This window comes from Mustela nivalis (assembly GCF_964662115.1).
Source record: "Mustela nivalis genome assembly, chromosome: 13".
NCBI lineage: Eukaryota > Metazoa > Chordata > Mammalia > Carnivora > Mustelidae > Mustela > Mustela nivalis.
In genome coordinates, this window is record NC_139032.1 from 55,642,970 (window position 1) to 55,656,688 (window position 13,719).

Below are 13,719 nucleotides of genomic sequence, written 5' to 3' on the forward strand. Positions count from 1 at the left end.
ATGAGACCCAGCCGCCTGAGGGCTCTGTGCTCAGTGGGGAGTCTGCTTCAGATTCTCTCTCTCTCTCTCCCTCTGGCCCTTCAGCTTGTGTGCGGTCTCTCTCTCTCTCTTTCTCTCTCTTCCCTCCCTCTCTCAAATAAATAACTAAATCTTTAAAAAATGGAGGAGGAAGCAGCATCCCATGATCATACTGTTTATCAGTTCCTAGATAACAAGTTTTCCCCCAGATTGTACAAACAAGATCCAGAGAGGAACTCAGTAAAAGAGAAAAAAAATAAAATAAAATAAACCAAACCAAACCAAACAAATGCAGTATCAGGGGTCTTGCACACCATCGCGAGGAGAACACACAGTAACAGGCATGTGAATGACTTAACTCCTTGCAACTCTGGTGCTCAAAGACAGGAAATATGTCATGTTCTCTTTAGAAATACGGTGTGAGGGTTTCAAAGATAAGAACAAAAACTACCAACTAAAGGAGTCCGAAAAGTCTTTGTGGAAGAGGTGGTACTTCACCAGGGCATCACATTCATTCATGACTTGGCAGGGCCTTGAGTGTAGAGAAGAGGAGTTACCAGAACAAGATATTGAAGGAACAAAGGAAAAGTGAAAATAAAATCCAGAGAAACAGCATGATAGAGAAGCGATGAGAATTTTGGTTAGCCTGGGTCATAGCGTGCCTATAAGGAGTGATGCTTATGTAACAGCCTCCTCACTGCTGCTGTTACTTCCATGTTCTACCATCTCTAATCCATCCTATGCTCCACTATGAGAAAAAGTATCTCAGATGCAACCTTCCCTATGTGTCCTCCCAAAACACCATCCTCACTTTTCATGACTTAGGCAATGAAATGCAAATACTCTGACACAATATCCAAGACCCTCTATAACCCCATTTTTATTTATTTTTTGTTAACACAGAAAATATGCCCTGAACATAATTACATAATGTAATTACCATTACATCATGTTAAACGATGTATAAGACACTAACAATGCCTCAACCAGGGGCTTTTCTGGGAAGTCATCTCTTCCATTACCCCACTCACATAAGATTGAAACTGAAGTGAAAATTAAGGTAGCTTTTGTTTAAATACCAATCATTGGAACTGCCAATAATTACTATAGAAATTAAGAAAATAGAAAACCAGTATATGCTCAAGGGGGAAAGTGAACTTTCTTTAAAATATCATTCAGTTTGACTTCATTTATAATTAATAACAACTGTGATGGTTTCCCTAAAGCCCAGGGATGAGTTAAATTTTTCCCCTTTGTTTATGAGCAAATTAATAATGTTTCTTAAAATTTGACTTGGTTTCTGCATAAAGGAGAAACTAAGATTTGGGGCTCTAATTCTTAACTATGATAAGTTCTCAGAAATTCAAAGAAGCCAACTAATTGTTAACTACTATTTTAATTTCTGTCACACATTATGAAGGACAATGAGTTTTGTCTACCTAACAAGGTGTATTAGGATATTAAATCAAAAACTTATACTCAACAGCACAATTCTTTAAAAAAAAAAAAAAAGCCATTGCCCATATTAAAGATAAGAATAGGTTTAATTACAGAAAAAGATTTTGAAAGTATAATATTTGTCCCCATTGGTCTAATTATGAATATGCATAATAGTTTGAGAATTACCACAGGTATTTCTTTAATTCTATATGTAAAGTCTTCCCTACACACTACAAAACATGGATAATTAACTTTCACTGATGGCATGAATCGAATGTTTTGAACATACCCAAACCCCAATCTTCTACATTGACGACCAAAGAAATATTCAAAGACAGGTGAAAAAAAAAATCTTCCATTGCTAAAAACTCAGAAGGTGGTGTAAGTCCACAATCTAGCCTTTGGGAAGAGAAAATATGCCCACCAAAGAATCAAGAAAAATCCCCCCCAAACTTAGAAACTCAAAGACATAGGAGCAAAGAGCAGATCCCAAGCCTTTGGGTAATGAAGAGGCACCACAGCTGCTCATTACCCCCAGCTAACTCTTGGGTTGCTAGGCTTAATAAAATGAGAAGAAGGTAGTGACAACAAACTCACAATAGTGAAGTGCCACATGGAGGACCGCAGCTAACTCTGGACTTTCCTAAATATGCAGAAATGAAATGTCTTAGGTAGAGTGATGCTTTCTCATTTGGTATGATTGTTCCTTACATACTTAATATAGGCCACTACATTTTCATGCTAACAGCCTAGCATGTATTCCCTCATTTTTTTTCACACTCACATGAACAGAGGCAATATTTATTTAATGAACTTGAAGCCATTACAATTAAAACAGTGTATCCTCATTTTCTCAATCACGTAGAATTTGAGAATTTAAGCTAATAAGACAAATACAATCAGAATCCCAGTAATGTCTTCCTCTTTTCTGAATTCTTACCGAAAGGGCATACTGATAACCCAGTTTAATATATCAAGGCTTTTAAAAATAATAATGTTAGAAAGATTTATTTATTTATTCATTCATTCATTCATTCGTTTATATTTATTTGATAGAGAGAGACAGCGTGCACATGAGTGGAAGGGACAGAGAGAGAGGGAGACAGAATCTCAGGCGGGCTCCCTGCTGAGTGAGGAACCACATGTAGGGCTCAATCTCATCACCCTGAGATCACGACCTGAGCTAAAACCAAGAGTCCTACTCTTAGCTGACTGTGCTACCCTGGTACCCCTCAAAACTCTCATGAATAACAAGACAATGTTAGCTCTTGTGGATTGAATCTCCTCATAGGCAAATACGTATCTCCCAGGGCAGCATTGTTCAAAGCCCTGCAGATAAAAGACCAGACTAATTGACAGCACCATTCATCTGCCAGCTCTAGGTATACACTTGACCTTATTCATAATGTTTTTTTGGTTTTTTGGTTTTTTAAAGATTTTATTTATTTATTTGACAGACAGAGATCACGAGCAGGCAGAAAGGCAGGCAGAGAGAGAGAGCAGGCTCCCCACTGGGCAGAGAGCCCGATGCGGGGCTTGATCCCAGGACCCTGGGATCATGACCTGAGCCAAAGGCAGAGGCTTTAACCCACTGAGCCACCCAAGCACCCCTCACAATGTCTTTGCATGTGCTTTAGATATGTTCAAGTTCCTTGAGGATTAGGAGTGATTTTCACAAATTCTTTATGTGTCTTTATCTGGAATTTCAAGTTTCTAAAATGAATACTTATTAATTTAAATTCTTTTAAAAACATATATAAATATGAAAAGGAAGCTAGCTACATGCAAAACCATGTTTAACCATAATCTACTATCTTGAAATTGAGAATCAAATTTGGAAGATTTGTATTACCAGACTTAAACAAGATCATATGGTATTGGCATATGGATAGATAGATAAATGGAGCAGGTAGAGTTCAAAAGCAAGCACAAAGTTATATGAATAACTGCTTTTCAACAAAGGCAACAATTGAATGTGGAAAGAAAAGTCTTTACAGAAATGGGGAAGAGCAATTGAACATCCATGTACATAAAAAAATCAATCTTAACCTTGACCTCATATCATACATAATAATTATTCTAAACAGGATCATAGATTGGAATCTGAGAGATTAAACTATGAGGTTTTTAGAAGAAATCATAAAAGGATAACTTTGTGACTCTGGAAAGGAAAACATTTCCTAGGACACAGAAAGCAAAAACTTAAAATTACAATATTCTCATTAAAGTTATCTCAACAAAAAAATGTTAGTAAATGAAGGCAAGGCATAGATTCAGAGAAAATTCTTGTGAAACATAAACCAGACAAGGGACTTCCGTCGGGAAGGTATACGTCACTACTACCAATAAATAAGGCCAATGGCCCCCTTTTTTAAAATACACAAAACACAAAACCAAGAGTTCACATGTGAACTTACATGAATAGCCAATCAGCAAATGCAAAAGTGCTGGACATCATTCGTCGTGAAGAAAATGCAAATTAAAACCATAACAAGCGGGACACCTGGGTGGCTCAGTTGATTGAGCAGCTGCCTTCAGCTCAGGTCATGATCCCAGCGTCCTGGGATCGAGTCCTCATCGGACTCCTTGCTTGGCAGGGAGCCTGCTTCTCCCTCTGCCTCTGCCTGCCACTCTGTCTGCCTGTGCTCGCTCTCGCTCCTCTCTCTCTGACAAATCAATAAATAAAATCTTTAAAAAAAAAAATAACAAGCTGCAACCATATACCCACTAGAATGGCTAAAATTAAATACACTGACCGCACTAATTATTGGCAAGAATGTGTAGCTAGCAGAACACTAACACACTTCTACTGGGAATGTAAAATGGTACAATCTCCTTGGGAAAAGTCCTGGCAGTTTCTTACGGTAAACATACTCCTACTTTTGACTCTGCAATTCTACTCCTAGGCATACAAAACAAGAAATGAAAACATAAGCTCATGATAAGATTTATAGAAGAATGGTTATAATAGATTTATTCTTAATATCCGAAACTGGAAGTCATGCAAATGTCCATCAACAGAAGAGTAGAGAAGCAGATGGTGGTATATTCTTACCACGGAGCACTACTCAGTGGAGAAAAGGAATGAATCACTAATATATACAACAGCATGGATGAGTCTCATACCCATTATGCTGTGTAAAAGAAGCCAGTGCAAGTAAGTGCAAATTGTATGATTATATTAACCTTAAGTTCTAGAACAGACAAAATTAATCCATGGCAGGGATGGGGGCCCTTGATTGGCAGGGAATAGACATAAGGAAAGTTTCTAGATGATAGACATATTTTACATCTTGATAGGGTGTGGGTTACATTTGTGCATCTCAATGTAGTGAATTTTACCTTTAAAAAAGTATTTTAAAAATTCAATAAAAATGGGAAGAGAGACTAAATTAAAATGATCAGAATATTAAAAAATTGTTTAAAGGGGCACCTGGGTGGCTCAGTGGGTTGGGCCACTGCCTTCAGCTCCGGTCGTGATCTCGGAGTCCTGGGATCAAGCCCCACATTGGGCTCTCTGCTCAGCAGGGAGCCTGCTTCCTCCTCTCTCTCTCTGCCTGCCTCTCTGCAGGCTTGTGATCTCTGTCTGTCAAATAAATAAATAAAATCTTTAAAAAAAAAGAAAGAAAGAAAATTGTTTAAGCTGGGTGCTGGGTATACTCTTCCATTTGCTTTAAGTTTAAATTTTTCTAAATAAAATGTAAAAAAAAAAAATTCTTGGCAATTTTCTTACAAAGAGAATTACACTTACAAAATGAATCCTCTGGCCTAATTATGTGGAATGCCTGGTAATAGTCACTCATTGCAAAAGAAACTTGTGATTCACAAAATTTTAAATAATTCTCTTTTTGCCAAAACTTCACATGCCCTGTTTTAACTGCAGGGGGGAAATCCATAAAATATTAACCCATAAAGAAACATTGTACATTAGACTTTACTCTGACACTGAATGTCACTTCCCACAGTGCACTGTGTACTTTTCAGATGCTACTAAAAAAAAAAAAAAAAAAAAAAAAAAAAACCCTCATTTTGTAGCCTAGATTATTATATTAAAGAAAAGAAAATCACAGGCTGACAATGCTTCAAGTATTACAGATCAAAATGGGAAATCATAGTAGAATTAGCAAGGTAGCTGTCTTTCTGAAAAGGATATATGATATTAACCAAATTCATTTTTCAAATTATACTGGTAATATTTTTGGCATTCATGTGTTCCTCCCAGTTTCTAAAATAAAACATAAGTAGATATTTAATAGTGTAAATATAAAGTCTAATTGAAGGTAATTTTTTAAAATTTAAATTCAAGTTAGGTATCATATAGGATAGTATTGGTTTCAGAAGTAGAATTTGGTGATTCATCACTTACATAGAACACCCAGTGCTTACCCCAACCAGTACCCTCCTTAATGCCCATCACTCATTTAACCCACATCAACACCTCCCCTCCATCAGCCTTCAGTTTGTTCTATGTAGTTAAAAGAACTTAGATAGCCATCAAAAGTTGAATGGATAAAGAAGATGTGGTATATATACACAATGGAATACTATGCAGCCATCAAAAGAAATGAAATCTTGCCATTTGCGATGACGTGGATGGAACTAGAGGGTATCATGTTTAGCGAAATAAGTCAATCAGAGAAAGACAACTATCATATGATCTCCCTGATATGAGGAAGTGGTGATGCAACATGGGGGGATTAAAGGGGTAGGAGAAGAATAAATGAAACAAGATGGGATTGGGAGGGAGACAAACCATAAGTGACTCTTAATCTCACAAAACAAACTGAGGGTTGCTGGGGGGAGGGGGGTTGGGAGAGGGGGGTGGGGTTATGGACATTGGGGAGGGTATGTGCTATGGTGAGTGCTATTGAAGTGTGTAAACCTGGTGATTCAGAGACTTGTACCCCTGGGGCTAATAATACCTTATATGTTTATAAAAAATTTAAAAAATAATTTAACAAATAAATAAATAAAGTCTTTATGGTTTGCCTCCCTCTCTGTTTTTATCTTATTTTATTGTTCTTTCCCTTCCCCTATGTTCATGTTGTTTCTTAAATCCCACATATGAATGAAATCATATGGTACTTGTCTTTGACTGCCTTAGTTTGTCTAGCATAATACCCTCTAGTTCCATCCACATTCTTGCAAATGGCAAGATTTCATTCTTTTTGATGTCTCAGTAATATTCCATAGTGTGTGTATATATATTTCATATTACAAATTCCATTATATATGTAATATATATATTATATCTCTTTATCCATTCATCAGTCAGTGGAAAATTGAAAGGAATATTTTTGTCCTTACCACATTTTTAGAGATTTTCTGTACCTATATCAGAATCAGCCAGATAGTTTTAAAGTTCCCTCAACCTAATTCTTTTTTTTTCTTATCAATATTTCTCCTACATGTGCTGCCATACTGATTTCTAGACTCTCAGTTGCTATTTTATTATAATTTTTATCCTTTTCTTTTACAGTGTTTTATTTTTTAGCAAGCTTTATAACCTCTTATAATTGATTCTTTGACAGTGACTCCAAATTCCACTATGCATTCCTTAATTCCAAACAGTATCTACGCATTCACAGAACAATTTGCTGTATCCACATTTAACCTGTTTGCAAACAGGTCTTAAGTTTCAATTGCACAGTCATAAAAATTTCATTTCCCTTATTGTGTGTTAAATAAATTGTTAAAAGCAGATCACATTTACACATGAACTTCTTGACTATACTGTCTCAGAGTCGGTTGATAGAAATGATATACTTAACATACCCAGATCCTATGTCACCAGTCACCTGGCTGCCATTCTGAACTGGCAGTTGAATTCAGTTTACGTTGACACAGTTCACCTTGAGGCAGAGGGGACTTCCAATCAAGCCCATCTCTTAGAGCCTGAGTAAGAACCACACTGTCTTTAATACTAAAAATGGGCAGAGAAGGATGACCAGGGTTATTTCTTCCCTTCAGGACTGCAGGTTTTTTAGAGGCGTCACCATCCTACCTTCACAACAAAATCAAAATCATGTTGTCAATTTGCAATCAATAGATCTTGGGCTGATGGTGTTTCGTTACCAGTGTTTAATTCCCAATTATACCCCTTTTTATAATAAAACAGTGGCTATTCACAGTTGTCTATATTTAACTCCTTTGGTAAGTGGTGTGCTGAGGGGTATATGTATAGAGTCACTGACAATCTCTGAATTAGAAAAGATTTGGAAGCTCCTCAATTCCATTAGTAAGAGGACTTTCCATTTATAACTTCCCCTACTTCTTGTGACATTTACTATTGTGAGAACAAATCTACTTTGCTGTTAATGGGAGTATTTGAGGGAATTATCGAGTAGGGCAGGACTCATGCATATAGATATTGACTCTGAACCTAAATCACGTGGCGCACATGCATGAAATTTAAGCAAAATCTCTGGAAGTTTCGACCAGTTGGTCTCACGACGCACAGCAAATTCATTGTTTTTTGACAACTTCAGAAGGGCCACTCTTACTGCCTGTGCACCTAGACAGTGCGCCACTCAGATAAGGTCACCGTGAACATATGGCTAGATGTTTACTTCTGGTAATTCAGTTTCTTCTCTTGCTGTCTAAATGTTGCTGACATGGAGGCTTTAATTATTGGGATATGTTTTAGTTGCTAGGATACTCATTTTATAGGCAGCACTGAAGCATTTCTATTTAAGCTAGTTTTTAGCTTAAAATCTAAAGTGACAAAAGCCTTAGTACACTAATTAATTCTATACTTCTTATTCCAGAGATTTCAAAGCTACAGGCACCGTAATATAAAAATTACCCATACATTGGCTGATAACAAAAATAAGGGAAATTGACTCTTCTCCTTCGGCTTTATCATTTTTCTCAATTTAATTCCTAAGCACAAAAGTCAGTTCTGGGTCAAGCTAGGCCCAAAAGAGGATCCTGAACCCACCTTCTCCCACAAACACACCAAACCTACAGCTACATATGCAACAACTTCCCCTGCAAAAAAAAAAAAAAAAAAAAAAAAACCTAACAACTGCATGATTTCTACAGGTCTGAAAAAATGAGAGAAGGCCCACATCAAAAGGAATAGGAGAGGCTGGGACACAATCTCTCCATAAGCCCCTCTTCCAGCACAGCCACCCACAGTTGAGAGGGAACTGAAAACCCAGAGCTGCTCCTGAAGGAGCTAAGGGTTTGAACCCCACATCAAAAATTCCTAACTTTTAAGATCTGCACCTGAGACATGAACCTCCAAAACATCTAGCTTTGAAAAACAACAGGGCTCTCATCCAGGAAACCCCACAAGGCTGCTGCAATCTGACAAGTACTCTTCAAGGGCACTAGTGCCCACACTCACCTCAGCAGGGCCTAGCAGGAAGTGGTTGGTCTAGAAGTATAGTCGTGAAGGGAAGACATCTGATTTGACACACTTCTGGGCGCCCGAAGGGGTGTTCTCTGGGATGGCGGATGGCAGGCACCTTCTCCACACTCTCCCTCTGCATGGCTCCAGCTGGAAGATGCAATCTTTTTTTTTTCTTTTCAACCCTAAGTACAGAAGTCATAGAGTGATATGAAGCCTTCATTATGAGAATTAACCATCATCTACCTCCGCAGCTGTCTTTCTCCACTCCTAATTCTACACACCAGCAGCAATGACTTTTAAATGTGGCTACACATAGTTCTGAAGATGGTTTTCTTCATGTTGCAAAATAAGGTGTACTTAAAGCTTTCTTTATATTTCAAATATAGATTTTCTCCATTTCTTCTCTGCCATTTATATGAAGATTTAGATGATTTATATAATCCTCTCACTCCTCCTATGTCTTCTTACTATAGTTATTTGTTTTTGATTCCTTGACTGAGGAATATTATGAAAGACAAACTTTATGAATCCCTTAATATATGAAGGTCTTTAACTTCATATTCACTCATGACTAATAATTTGGCTGGCATAAGTATTCTATGTTTAAAGTTACTTTTACTTTGAACTTTAAAGAATTACTCTATAATCTACTAGTGGTACTAATCCTGACATGTCCAAACTAGTTATGTCTTATTGTATATATTACTTTCCCTTATAAAAAGCTTTTAGAATCTTCTATACTTGATTTTCTGAAATTTCTTACAGATGTCTAAGGCCATCTCACAGATGTCTCATTTCTCATGCAGAATACTTTCCTATTTCAAGACCTGTGCTTCCCTTCAGTTCTGGAAATTCAGTTTAAAATTTCATTTTGGGAGGAATACTTTTCACTCCACTTTGTCAGCACTCTCCTGGAAATCTGATCAGTTAAAACTAACTTCTTGGACTGATCTTCCATCTCATGTATTTTCTTTTTTATTTTCTTTTTTAAACATCTTAATTCTATTTTATTTTTTTTCAGTGTTCCAAGATTCATTGTTTATGCACCATAACCAGTGCTCCATGCAATACATGCGCTCCTTAATACCCACCACTAGGCTCACCTAACCCCCACCCTCCTCCCCACTGCATCTCATGTTATTTTCAAGGGGATTTCTTATCTTCAACAATTACAAGGTTTCTTTAAAACATGTATGTATATATATATATATATATATATATATATATATATATATATACACACACACACACACACACACACATATATATATATATACACATATACATATGTATATATATGCCTGCATGCATATTTTTAATTTCTAAGAGTTCTTTTTGCTGTTATTCCTTTTTACTACATTTTCTTGATATATGGGTAGAATATAAATGTATTCTTGAATTTTTATAGGCTATTAATTTAAAATGTGTGGGGAGAGGAGGCAAGGTTGTTTAACTTTCTTTCCTCCATATCAGTTTAAGTTATTTTTTCAATACTTTGAAGACTTTCCTCAGATAGGTAATGAATGTTTACTGTCTCCCCATATTTTAAATAAGTAGAGGGTCTATATCCACAGGCATCTGCTAACAGTAGACTCATTTGAGTTTGAGCAGCCAATAAATGGGCAGCTTCCTGGGGAACCCCTTCTAGGGTGAACATATATAGTAAGTAAAAGAATGGTCTCCCAAGGATGTCCACATCCTATTCTTCAGAATATGTTTGGTTACTTGGCAAAGGGGAATTAAGTTTGTAGACTGGTATAAACATTGCTAATTAGCTACCATTAAGACAAGGAGATTATCCTGGATTATTCTCCTGGACCCAGGACTCACCATCTTCCTTAAAAGTAGAAGAAAGAATTGAAAGAGAAATCCAGAGGATGACAGTATGAAAAGGACTCTGCCTAATATTGCTGGCTTTAAAGATGGGAGAAAAGTATCCATGGGCCAAGGAAAGTGGGCAGCCTCCATAAACTGGAAAAAATAAGGAAATGTATTCTCCCCTAAAGCTTCCACAAAGGAACACAGTTCTGCTGACATCTGAATTTTGGCCCCCTGAGATCCATGTTGGATGTCTAAAGCTACAAAACTGTAAAATAATAAATTTGTATTTTTTTTTAAATCACCAAGTATGTGGTAATTTGACAAAACAGCAACAGAAAACTCCTGCAGATTTTGGTCCTGAGAGTAGGGTGCTACTCTGACAATATCCAAAGTAGATCGGGGCAGTGGCAGAAGCCAGAACAATTTTGAGGAGCATGACAGAAAAAGTCTACAGTGACTTCAGCAGACCTTTAGTAGAAATATGGATAATAATGATTTCTTAGTAAAGACACAGAAAGAGGTGAGGAGCATGGTAGAGAAGGCATGTATCACTCTGAAGTATCCCTAAATCATAAGCACACTGCTGATAAAAACAGGACAGACATTAAAGGTGCTGCTGGTGAGAACTTAGAAGAAAATGAGGAATATACTATTGGCAACTTTCAGCTCCTTTCCCCCCGCCCCCCCGCAGGTATAGAATTTCATCCTCTGGGTAGAATACAATGTATTTCTAAGTTTTTATAGGTCATTATAAGGGGATAAGGGGGAAAGGAGAGGGTGTTTGATTAATTCTGCTTCCTCAAGGGTCAGTTTTTCTGTTTGTGTTGTTCTTTCCTTCCCTGTAGACTTCCCTCAATTGTCTGGGAAAGAAAATCCTTGTAATGGAGTGGCAGACAGCTTAGCCGAACTGTGACCTGTGGTTCTATAAAAAGCAAAACTTTTAAAAGAGAAATGTAGGTATTTAGTGGAGAAGATTCCAAGTCAAGTGGTGAAAGTGTGAATAGTTTTGTTTCCCTTGCTGCTCATTAGAAAAGCGGAGAGGAAAGGGAGAAATTCAGCAAAGAATTGTTTACAAGGAATCAGGACTTCACACTTTGGGAACCTCAGCCTATTTAGACTGCAAGAGATGCTGAAATTACAAGACCACTGCCAGGAAATCATACTCTAGAGAAACGACTGAGGGTGTCACTGAAGAGTTTCCCCAATAACTGAGAAAAATCAGTAGGTCAGAGTACTCAGACACGCCACAGATAACGCATGCCACACACAGATCTCCTCAGCCAGCTGAGCAAAAGCCACATTTGAAATGGGAATATCCAGAGACATGTCGGAAGGAGGGGCCTCTTGCTAATGAAGTGAATTCCTAGATATGCATGAGTGAAAGGCAGGGTTCTTGAAAATGTTCACCAGCAGATCACTACTAGCTCAGACTGAAAGGAACAGAGAGAGGATAAAATAAAAGGGTTGTATTTTTTTTTAATTATCATTAATAACACAATGCGAGTTTTCTGGAAGCCTAATTCACTCATTGACCTGTATCTTCAGATTCAGGTTCAGTACTTCTGGCAGGACTGCTTCATAGAAGATATGGTATATTTCCACCACAAGGTACATATTACCTAACTGTCTCTTTTTTGTAGGTGATGTTGTTAGCAATTGATGATTGCTGCTTAGACCCATTAATTCATTAGGAGTTGCAAAGCAACTCAGAATACTGATTGTATCATTTCTTCATTTACAAATTTTATTACTTATTGCCGCTGAATGTATTTTTCAAAAAGGTAAAATCATGACTTTCATGCAAATTTAACATAAACACACATCTAGGATTTTACTCAATTCATTACTGAGAAAATGTCATATATAAAAAGCAGTCCAGCCTCAGTCAGATGGGACAGAGATACTTCTAGAAGCATGAGCACAGTGGCTGCAACCCCAAGTCCAGTTGAAACTTATATTGGTTGGCGATGGTCCTGAAAAAACATTTGTGAAGTGTCATCTGATTGGTGAATTTGAAAAGATGTAACCACTTTATTGTTGAGGTCCATCCCCTGTGTTCCATACCAACAAAGAACTTATGAAGTTCCTGGTATGGGCTACAGCTGGTCAGGAGAAATTTGGTGGGCTGAGAGATGGTTAGGATATCCAAGCCCGGTATGCCACTGTAATGTTTGATATAATATGAAGGATTACTTACAAGAATGTGCCTAGCTGGCAGAGTGATCTAGTACAAGTATGTGAAAACATCCCCACTGTGCAATGGGGCAACAAAGTAGACATTAAGGACAGGAAAGGTAAGGCAAAATTTATTGCCTTCCACCAAAAGAAATTCTATGACATTTCTGCCAAAAGTCAATACAACTTGAAAAGCCCTTCTGTGACCTGCTCGAAAACTAACTGGAGATCCTAACTTGGAGTTTGTCACCATGGCTTCTCTTGCCCCACCAGAGGCAGTCATAGACCCAGCTTTGGGAGCACAGTGTGGGCATGATCTAGAGGTTGCTTAGACCACTGCTTTCCGGCTGAGCATGACAACCTGTGAGCAAGTGCAGATGGAGCCCAGGGTCAGAAGGCAACTGTCCTGCGATGTCAGTGGTACAGCATGCTTGTCATTTCATTCTATACCTGAGCAGGTCACCTGTGTCATCTTTGGGATGCTGATGGAGATGAACAGACTTCAGAGTGAATATGGCAATTTAAAAAGTACCTTCATTCATTTTTTAGACCTGCATATTTCACTGTTTTGGAATGCAGTTGTTTGTTTCCTGAGCCTCAAATATAAGACTGCTATCATCACATTAAAAAAAAAAAAATAGTTCAAAGAACATTCTGAGGTGCTAGGAATTTATTATAAATTTAATAAAGGAATGTTAGAATCGGTTTTTGGGATCATATATCAAACTGGTCAGCATTTTATCTTTGGGGTTACCTTTTCCACTGGGCAGGAACAATTTGCTTATCTACTAGACAAAAATCTACAGGATAATATGTATTTAATATGTAACTTCACTCAGCCTATAATCTGTGATCCATTGTCTTAACGCTGTCTAGCTTCACTTATCTTTTTAAAAGTAAACTTCCCC

At 37.4% G+C, this 13,719-nt stretch overlaps 1 long non-coding RNA gene and 1 pseudogene across 2 annotated transcripts in view; one reads left to right on the forward strand and one right to left on the reverse strand.

Moving 5' to 3' along the window:
• LOC309846016 overlaps positions 1-8,993 on the reverse strand; it is a 73,696-nt gene extending 64,703 nt beyond the window's left edge. Inside the window, exon 1 of the long non-coding RNA XR_014301682.1 lies at positions 8,810-8,993. This is a non-coding gene — a long non-coding RNA (uncharacterized lncRNA). The remainder of the gene's footprint in view (positions 1-8,809) is intronic.
• A 3,140-nt stretch (positions 8,994-12,133) lies between these two features.
• On the forward strand, positions 12,134-13,143 carry LOC309846321 (GTP-binding nuclear protein Ran pseudogene; annotated as a pseudogene). The gene is made up of 2 exons: positions 12,134-12,244; positions 12,561-13,143. The product of its transcript is annotated as a GTP-binding nuclear protein Ran pseudogene (transcript).
• The last annotated feature ends 576 nt before the right edge of the window (positions 13,144-13,719 follow it).